The sequence below is a fragment of the Galeopterus variegatus genome, unplaced genomic scaffold (assembly GCF_000696425.1).
Source record: "Galeopterus variegatus unplaced genomic scaffold, G_variegatus-3.0.2 Scaffold5279, whole genome shotgun sequence".
NCBI classification, from domain to species: Eukaryota; Metazoa; Chordata; class Mammalia; order Dermoptera; family Cynocephalidae; genus Galeopterus; species Galeopterus variegatus.
Window position 1 is genome coordinate 33163 of NW_007731390.1, and position 8842 is coordinate 42004.

At 41.7% G+C, this 8842-nt stretch overlaps 1 protein-coding gene across 1 annotated transcript in view; it reads right to left on the reverse strand.

Annotated features, from left to right (window-relative positions):
• The window catches only part of LOC103604606 (choline transporter-like protein 1), a 74987-nt gene that overhangs the window by 31795 nt on the left and 34350 nt on the right, over positions 1-8842 (reverse strand). The gene's annotated exons all lie outside the window — the stretch shown is intronic.

Genomic DNA, 8842 nt, shown 5'->3' on the forward strand with positions numbered 1-8842 from the left:
ATTTGCCTGAAGACAAAGTAAGGGCCAAACACTCATCTGAGATAAGCTAAGTATAATATATTATGGATCAAGAGAAGGAATACAAGAAGGAATACTTTCATGCGAAATAAGAGTTAAAGAATCTCCAGCCCAGGGTATAATACCACTGAGTCCATGTTTAATAAAATCATGTATCTGTCGACAGCCTTTTTCACACCGTTTAACCCTGTTGCTATGCAAAATATTCAAATCTGGAACAAGAAATATAATCTAATCTAAGAATTAGATGAATAAATCGAAAAGCAAAAAAAGTCAATACATATAAAGGCATATCAGAAAAAAAAAAGTAGGTAGAAAACAAAGGTGGGTGAGAAGGTGCAGGAGAGGCCTTTGCAGATGAAGTAACACTGCACACTTCAGTGCAGCGAGAGTGTTGGAGTGAGCAGGGCTGAAGCTATGTTAGGATCTAAAACCACATGGGCTGCAGGCAAATTTCAAAAAGCCAGTTTTTTCCCTGGCCTGCATTTCTCTGAGTTCCCTCTTTTCCCATGGTTTGTTGATATTTCGAACCTTGGTTATGAGACAAGATAACATATTTACATTACTGTAAAGTTGTTTTCCAGCCAGCCTGGAGCTGCAGACTTGCACATATATCCAAACACTGGGAAACCAAGGAAGACATCAGTAAAGTTATGCTGATTCCATCCCTCCAGCAGGACCATGAGACAACATCAAGGATAGGAGCAGAAACCAGATGGAGTCATGACACTTTGCACCTGAGACCTTGCATAAAGCCTTCATGGCTCCCGTCTCCCTCCCTCCCTGCTTTTCATTTTCCCACGTTCCTTCCCTCAGCCCCCTCTTAAAAAACCCCTCAGTAAATCTGAGTCTTTGAGATATCTTTAGCCTGGCCATGCTCCTTCAGGTTTACTGGGGAGATGACTTTAATCTGCCTATTCTGCTTCAGGTTTACTGGGGAGATGGGGTAGCCTAACATCTCTCCTCAGGTCACCAATATTCCTGAATAGAAGCTGACTTCCATGTTCGCCAGCCTTTGACTTTTAAGTGGTTTCCTTTTGAAAGAGGGCAGACAGCCAGATCTGTGTGCCCAGTAACAAGGGGACGAGGACACCAGCATGAAGGTCAGGTATAAGCTACAACCTACCAAACTAAAAGAAAAAGATTTTTTTGTGACCATTAGTGACTCCAAAACTATTAATGTTCCACATAGATAAAAGGGAAGAAAAGAAGCCAGGCAGAAAAATGTGGTTTAGAGGTGGGATTCATGGACTGTTTCCATGGTTGACGGTAAGGAGGTACGGCATAGACAGAACCTGTCTCTGGCAACTTTAGGGTAGAAACAAGCATTCCCTTATTAATTCTCTCTACCTCCATCCTGTGCATCTAATTGAGCACATCCATGCCTGGAATCCTATACGATGAACTGCACAAAGCCAGATCCTCGACAAGGAACACTCAGGTCCTTGAGGAAGGTGTTATAAAACCTTTGAATCAACTATTACTACTACCACCATCTCCACTACTAACAACACTATTATCAATAATAATAAAAACAATAACAGTAGCCAATATTTGAGTACTTACTGTGTACCAGACACTGTGTTAAACCCTTTACACGTATTAACTCATTTAATCCCCACAACAATCCTGTTGTGCATTTCTGTGGGGGGTGAGGGAGAGAAGTTGAGTGCACAGTTCTAAGTGATGAGCAATGCCTTGAGAACTATCTGGAGTAATCACATGACAGTAGAAAAATAGAATTAAGGAAAAGTAAAGAAAGCCAGAAGCTGCCAGGCCTTGCGGCTGGGCCTGGGCTGGATCAATGACAACCTCCTAAGAAGAGATGCTTCGTCTGATTGCCCAGCAAGCTTCTGCTCCTTCAAGGCCAAAGGTGCCCCCACCATATTTCTATTATACTTTAAAACATATTTTTTTAAATTTATATTAGTAAGTGGGCAGCTGCCTTATACCTTGCTTTCATCAGACCATCCTGGGCTTGCTTTCTGGTTTCCACTCTTAGTAGTTCTCTTACCTTGGAGAATATATTTATCCTTCTGAGCCTCAGTTTTCTATCTGTAAGACCACCTACTTTATAGTTTGTTGTAATGTTACCGATAATGTATATAAAGCACCTACTCTATAGTATATACTCAGTGATTCATATCATTATCATTAAGAAAACTATTTGCCACTTCGGGACCAGACCCCCCCCTCCTGCAACCAGACACACTGCACCAGCGCCTTGGGGCCACCCAGGGACCCAGGGTATGGAGAAGGGTACCGGACCACCTTCCCGCAACCAGGCACATGGTGCCAGCGCCTCAGGGCCCGCCTGGGGACCAGAGGCATGGAGAAGGGGACCAGACACACCCCACAACCAGGCACACCACCAGTGCCAAGGGGCATGCCAAAAACATCACCCCCATGTGGGTGGTCCACCACAGCCACCACAATAACCATGGCTGCTGTGAAAGCAGCTAGATGCCACAACCACCACGCAGATGGCCCACCAGCAACTGCAGTGCATTCACACAAGGAGAGTCACCAGCAGAGACAGAGAAGAGGATGTCTCTCTCCAAAAAGCCCATTTCAGAATGACAGGAGAAACATCTGCTATACTATAATGTTGGGGGACCTGATTATACCTCTCAGCGTTGGACAGATTGTCTAGGCAAAAAATTAACAGAGTAACCATTATTCTTTCAGGAGAGAAGAAATCTGGGGTAATAAGAGCGGGGGAGAGGGGAGGAAGTGGGGGAAGCGGAGAAATCTGACAAGGGGCATAAAGAATAATTATGATTTATAACAATACATATGCTAGTAATATTGATTTGATCAACATATCTCGATGTTCAACCCCCAAAATATGTATAATTGATTTTGATTCAATAAATTAAAATTAAAAAAAAATCATTGATAGGTTTCATATAAGAGAGGGTTAAATGTATAAACCAAAAAAAAAAAAAAAAAAAGAACAAAACCAGTTTCTCTGGTTAAACGGCGGCTATGTGGATCAAATGAGAGTACGTGTAAAGAAGGCCTTTGTTGAGTATAAAGCACTGGACAAATATGAGAGGCTGTTCATTCAATAAACCTTCATAACTATTTTAACGAATAATGTGAAAAGGTAACCACTGTTGAATGAAGGATTTAATGTTTTTAATATTGGAAAATCCTGATTTGAAAGGCTTATATTTGTATAGATTAATGTTATTAATATGAGTATTAGAAATTTTGTGAATTTCCTAGAAATTTGTTGTCCTTACGGTCCATATAGTTGGACATAATTCAAGTTATCATAAAGTGTTGTATTCCACAATATAATAAACTCCCATCAGATTAAAAAAAATAATAATAAAAAAAAGAAAACTATTTGCCTTTCACAAATTTTACATTTGATAGTAAGGCACTAATCTCAACAGTTTCTGATAGAGGCATAAAATATGAACACATGCTAATAGTTGTTAACTGGAAGAAAAATCTGCGTAGGGTATTCATGACTGTTAGGTCATTAGCCTTTATAAAAATTAAGTAGGCCTCCAGAACAGGTCTAGCATAAGGAAAATGAGAATAAGAGGGTGAGAAGNTAAGGCACTAATCTCAACAGTTTCTGATAGAGGCATAAAATATGAACACATGCTAATAGTTCTTAACTGGAAGAAAAATCTGCGTAGGGGTATTCATGACTGTTAGGTCATTAGCCTAATTCTTTATAAGAATTAAGTAGGCCTCCAGAACAGGTCTAGCATAAGGAAAATGAGAATAAGAGGGTGAGAAGAACGCCGCCATGACTATAACACCGTAAAATTAGCACTGCACAATTTTTAGCCTGTGTGTATGATTTGAAAAGATCTAAAATCAACAAAACTAAAAAATAATTTTAATGGTATCTTCAGGAAATATACTCACTCATATACATAAACATGTTCACACTTCATACCTTACCTACCTCCATTATCTAAGAACATATTAAACTTAATTCTCTGTGCATTTCACATATTCAAATGTACACATGCACACACAGTGTTAAAAATAACTTATAGGCCTTAGGTCAGGTTCTATTAACATTTCCTGGATATCTAGGTATTGAGCACTGTCAAACTTATGACCTTATTTGAGCCTCACAACTCTGTGATACCATCACCACTCCACAGATGACAAAACTGAGGCCCCAAGAGAATAACTACATGGCTCAAGAGAGCCAAAGCATGAATTCAAACCTAGTCCTTCTGATTCTGAGTTTCACTCTGTTTCCATTCTGCTCGCTTCTCAAAATATTTCCTACAAATACGGTTAATAATTGTAAATGTTTTAGAGTAACTTTGAATGTTCTGTTTCCAGCATTCTTAAGTTCATTCACTATGCAGCAACATGGGTGTATAAGTAATTATGTTTTAACTAGCTAGTATTTAACTGAATATATACCGAGTAGAAAAGTGCTTGTATCAAACAGATAAATTTATGACTCATCAAAACTATACTTTCTTGCCTTTTGATTTGAAAATGCCCTTGGCCAGATAAATAAATCCTTACATTAGTTTCAGTTTGCTCTTTAAACAAAATGAACTGTATATGGCAATTTTATTTTTCTGACAATGAGATAAATAACCAACACTTAAATAAGCATGGCATTGGCAGACCAGTTTGTTGTAACTAACTGAAAAATATGATGAGTGCTTTTCAACTGAGAGGCTGAGAGACAGAGGGTAAGATGCCATAAAATATTCCAGAAAGGTTTCTCAAAAATATGCAGCCTACTTTCACTCCCTCCAGAGAAATGGATGGGAAAGGGATGGCGCACATGAATTTCGGGAAAGCTCTCAGGCAACTTACGTGTTTTGGCCTCTATATCCCATCCTTCCAAGCGGAGGACCAATGTCACAGATAGTCCATAACACTAAGTTGAAAACATGTTTTTTTATTGCTATCCTCAGTGTATTTTTAATATACCTATTAATAACTTAAAAACAGCTTTAAATTTCACATCCTTTAGAGGAACTCAAATGAATAAAATAGCAAAAGTGGAAATGAAAGAACCAGTAAGAGAAAAATACTCCACAAACTAAATAGCCCAGACACCTGCAGGCATCGGCATATACAATATGCACATGGCATGACTGCATGATCGAGAGAAGAACACATTTGCAGAGAGAATTGTGAAACAGCCTAAGCAAGCTTTGAACTTAAAAGTTAGATGGGAATGGAGAAAAATGCTCAGACCCAACTGCAAAGCAAACATTACAGAGGATAGCAGGTAAGTCACGTAGATACTTATTAGTTGAGGTGGTTTCTAGGACTTATTTGAGAGAGAGAAAAATAAATTCATTTTAAATTGAAATTTTTGAAATATAATAACAAATTATCCCCAAAAGACAGGAAAAGGAGGGGGCCGGCCCGTGGCTCACTCGGGAGAGTGCGGTGCTGATAACACCAAGGCCCCGGGTTCGGATCCCATATAGGGATGGCTGGTTAGTTCACTGGCTGAGCGTGGTGCTGACAACACCAAGTCAAGGGTTAAGATCCCCTTACCGGTCATCTTTAAAAAAAAAAAAAAAGACAGGAAAAGGAGATATCTAAGTTGAATGCTCTGTCTACACTGTGAATGGGGTACAGATGCACCAAAGACAAAAACAGGGCAATGAGGCAAAGGAGGGGCACTAAACATGGAAGCTCAGGAAAATGGTCAAGAGCCACGAAAAGAGGTGACTTTTAAAGCTGTGCTCACGGCAAGAAAATGAAACTGAATGATATGATGCCAGAGAAGGTTTAAACTTAGTTTAAACCTCTACTTTGCTTTTACTGTCCTTACCAAAGATAGGCAAAGGTAAAGAAAGCAATTTTTTTTTTGTCCTTTTTGAGACCAGCTGCACCGCACTCAGCCAGTGAGCACACCAGCCATCCCTATATAGGATCCAAACCCACGGCGGGAGCGCTGCTGCGCTCCCAGTGCTGCACCCCCTCCCGAGTGCGCCACGGGCTCGGCCCAGAAAGTAATATTTACTGAGAATTTACTGTGAGCCACAAACCATCTTAGGCTCTGTCCTCACAACATCCTATTCCATAAATGACGGAATTGACTTACAAGTAGGGTGACTACCTAAGGCCACACGGACTTGAACCCTGGGCAGACTGACTCCCAAAGATTAGTCTTTCCAATCAAACTGGAAAGTGAGAATAAATGTAATGGAGAGTGCGTTATAAACCGATCAAGTTGGTAGATTAAATCAGGCAATCCTCTGGAGCCCCAGAGGATACAAAACTCTGCCCGGACATGACAGAGTGCTGTACTCTATGTGGTATGCAGTAATCACTGTGACAAGGGTTAAGTAGTAGGATGATAAGAAAGCACTTCATTCATTCAACAAACATTACAGTGTGTCTACTCCCGGGCTAGGCCCTTTGGATACAAAATTTATAAAACACAGTTCTTGAATGCAAGTAACTTACAGTCTAGGGAAGGAGAGACAAAAATTCAAACAGTCATTTCAAAACCATGTGATCCTGTGGCAAGGTTGAGATGGCAGTGGAAATTGTGTAATTCTGCATGGAGGATAACTGGTGAGAGGAAGCATTAAAGAGGAGGGGGCAGTATGTAAGCCACATTTTGCAACTGAGTAGGAATTTTTCAGACAGACAGGGAAGGGAGCACTCCAGGCAGAAGAAACTGCATGTCTAAAAGCACAGAAGCATGAAAGAGCATATTTAAGGAAATGCAAATAATCTGATAAGGTCGACTATAGGATGGGGCATCAAAGAGCTATGTGCAAAGGAGAAGCAAGGGACAGAAAAGGGAGACATTCTTTGAATCTGGAGGATCTTATAGCTCTACTCCATTAGGCAAGGTGCGCTCAAATGGCCATAGCACACTGATGCCCTGGTATAACCAGCCCCTCAGGTTGAGGGCCAGAGAGGGGACGGCAGGGGCACAGCGGCACTGCTCCAGAGATGAGCCTCAGCCATTAAACTGCCTCCTGCTGCCATGGCAACTCTCTGCGGCAAGGCTTTTTGGAGCAAAAGGTGGCAAGCAGATACTAGGTCTGCTGGCCGCCTCCTGCCGAATTTGGCTTCTCTCCTTTCTAATCAGGACGGAAGCGCTGCAGCACTAAAGCTGGGAGGCTGGCTGAAAAATCCTTCGTCGCCTTCTGCTTTAGTGATTCCTGACAACGTGTCTTCCCATGAGGGGAATAAAAATGGAGCCTGATCATTTTTCCAATTATTACCTCATATCAATTTACAATTTATAGCCCCTTTCCACAGAGTATGTTGCCGTTAGTGAATCACACCAAAAGGAAAAACACGACAGCTTACAGAGGTTTATGCTATTGCTAAATATAGGCAACAGAGAGTCCCGCAGATCTGTACTCCACCCACAATGGAATTCTGCCCAGAGGAGGCCTCTTATTTCCTATTTGGGGGGTGGAGGCGGGGGGCCAGCATGGCAGGTCTAGTTATCTCATGGAGGATGAGACCCAAATGCCCCAGAGCCATGTTATACTAAGATAGAGCTATGAGGCCAGCACACGGAAGCTGATAAAACTCAAACTAAACTAACACAACTCACTGCAACACATAATTAACTAAAACCTTGTTAGCCCCCAACGTTCTGGAACAAAGCTAAAGGGAGAGAAAGAAACAAGTTGAGAGCAGCAATTTGTCTTCAAAATTGTAACTCAAGACAGCATGGAGGAAATTGTACAATGTTCACAACACCCCAAATACTGCATGAACAAGGGCTAGAGAACAGAAGGAAAGCAGGGACTGGGGTGAGCTGCGGGAAACCCAACCCATAAGGCTGACGTCAGGGCTGGCCCACTTCTCCACCACCTCCCCAATCCTAATGAGGAAGAGGAGAAAATCTCCTGCGAAAGAGGCACCGCTGGTGAAAATAAAACCTAAGGAAGCACCTCCCCATCCCCCAAAGAGGCAACTGAACTCTAACCAGCACAGCAGCCTCCTCTGCCGGCACTTCTATCGCCCTGGATTTACAGGCAACTGGTAAGAAGAGAAACTTTCACAATCCTTTCTCGTAATTCATAGCATTGACAGTTGAAAACAACTTAAAATTGTGGGGGAAACCCAGGGATCAGATTAAGACAGTAATACTCAGAGAATGTTTACCTCTCTGACCTCACCTTCCCTTGGCCTCCCCCTGATGTCCTTTCTGTTCCTCAAACACTCTGGCACACCCTCATCTTGGGGCCTTGGCACTGTCTATCTGCCTGGAATGTTCTTTCCTCCAGATAGCAACAGGGCTAGCTCCCTAACTTCTTTCAAGCCTTCACTCAAAAGTCACCTTCGCATGAGCCTGGAGAAAATTATTCTAAGTGAAACAACCCAGGTACAGAAAGAGAAATACCACATGTTCTCACTCATAACTGGGAGCAGAATCCATAAATAAACAAATGAACAATAAAGAGAGACAGAGAGAAAGAAAGAAAGAAACAACAGTCACAGTAATACGTTGAACTTTTAGAAAACTAGAGGTGGAAAGGGGAGAGGAGAAGTAGAGAGGGGGGCTAATGAGGAATTGGTCAATGGACACAAAGAATGATTGCATATTGTAATGAAGAATAAGCTAACTACACTGATCTAATCACCATGCGTTGTACACAATTATTGAAAATCAACATTTTACCCCACATGTATATATAATAAAAAAAAAGTCACCTTCTCAGTGAAAACTCCAGTAGCCACTGTAGGGCCCCATAAAACCCCAAAGGAGACATTTCCTAAAACATGGCGCCTTTCCGGCTTCTCTTCCGGGTCCTAACATTCCCACCTGCGCCAAAGTATGGCCTATCAAAATCATCACCCGCCCTTCCGACCAATCAGCCACCGCCCC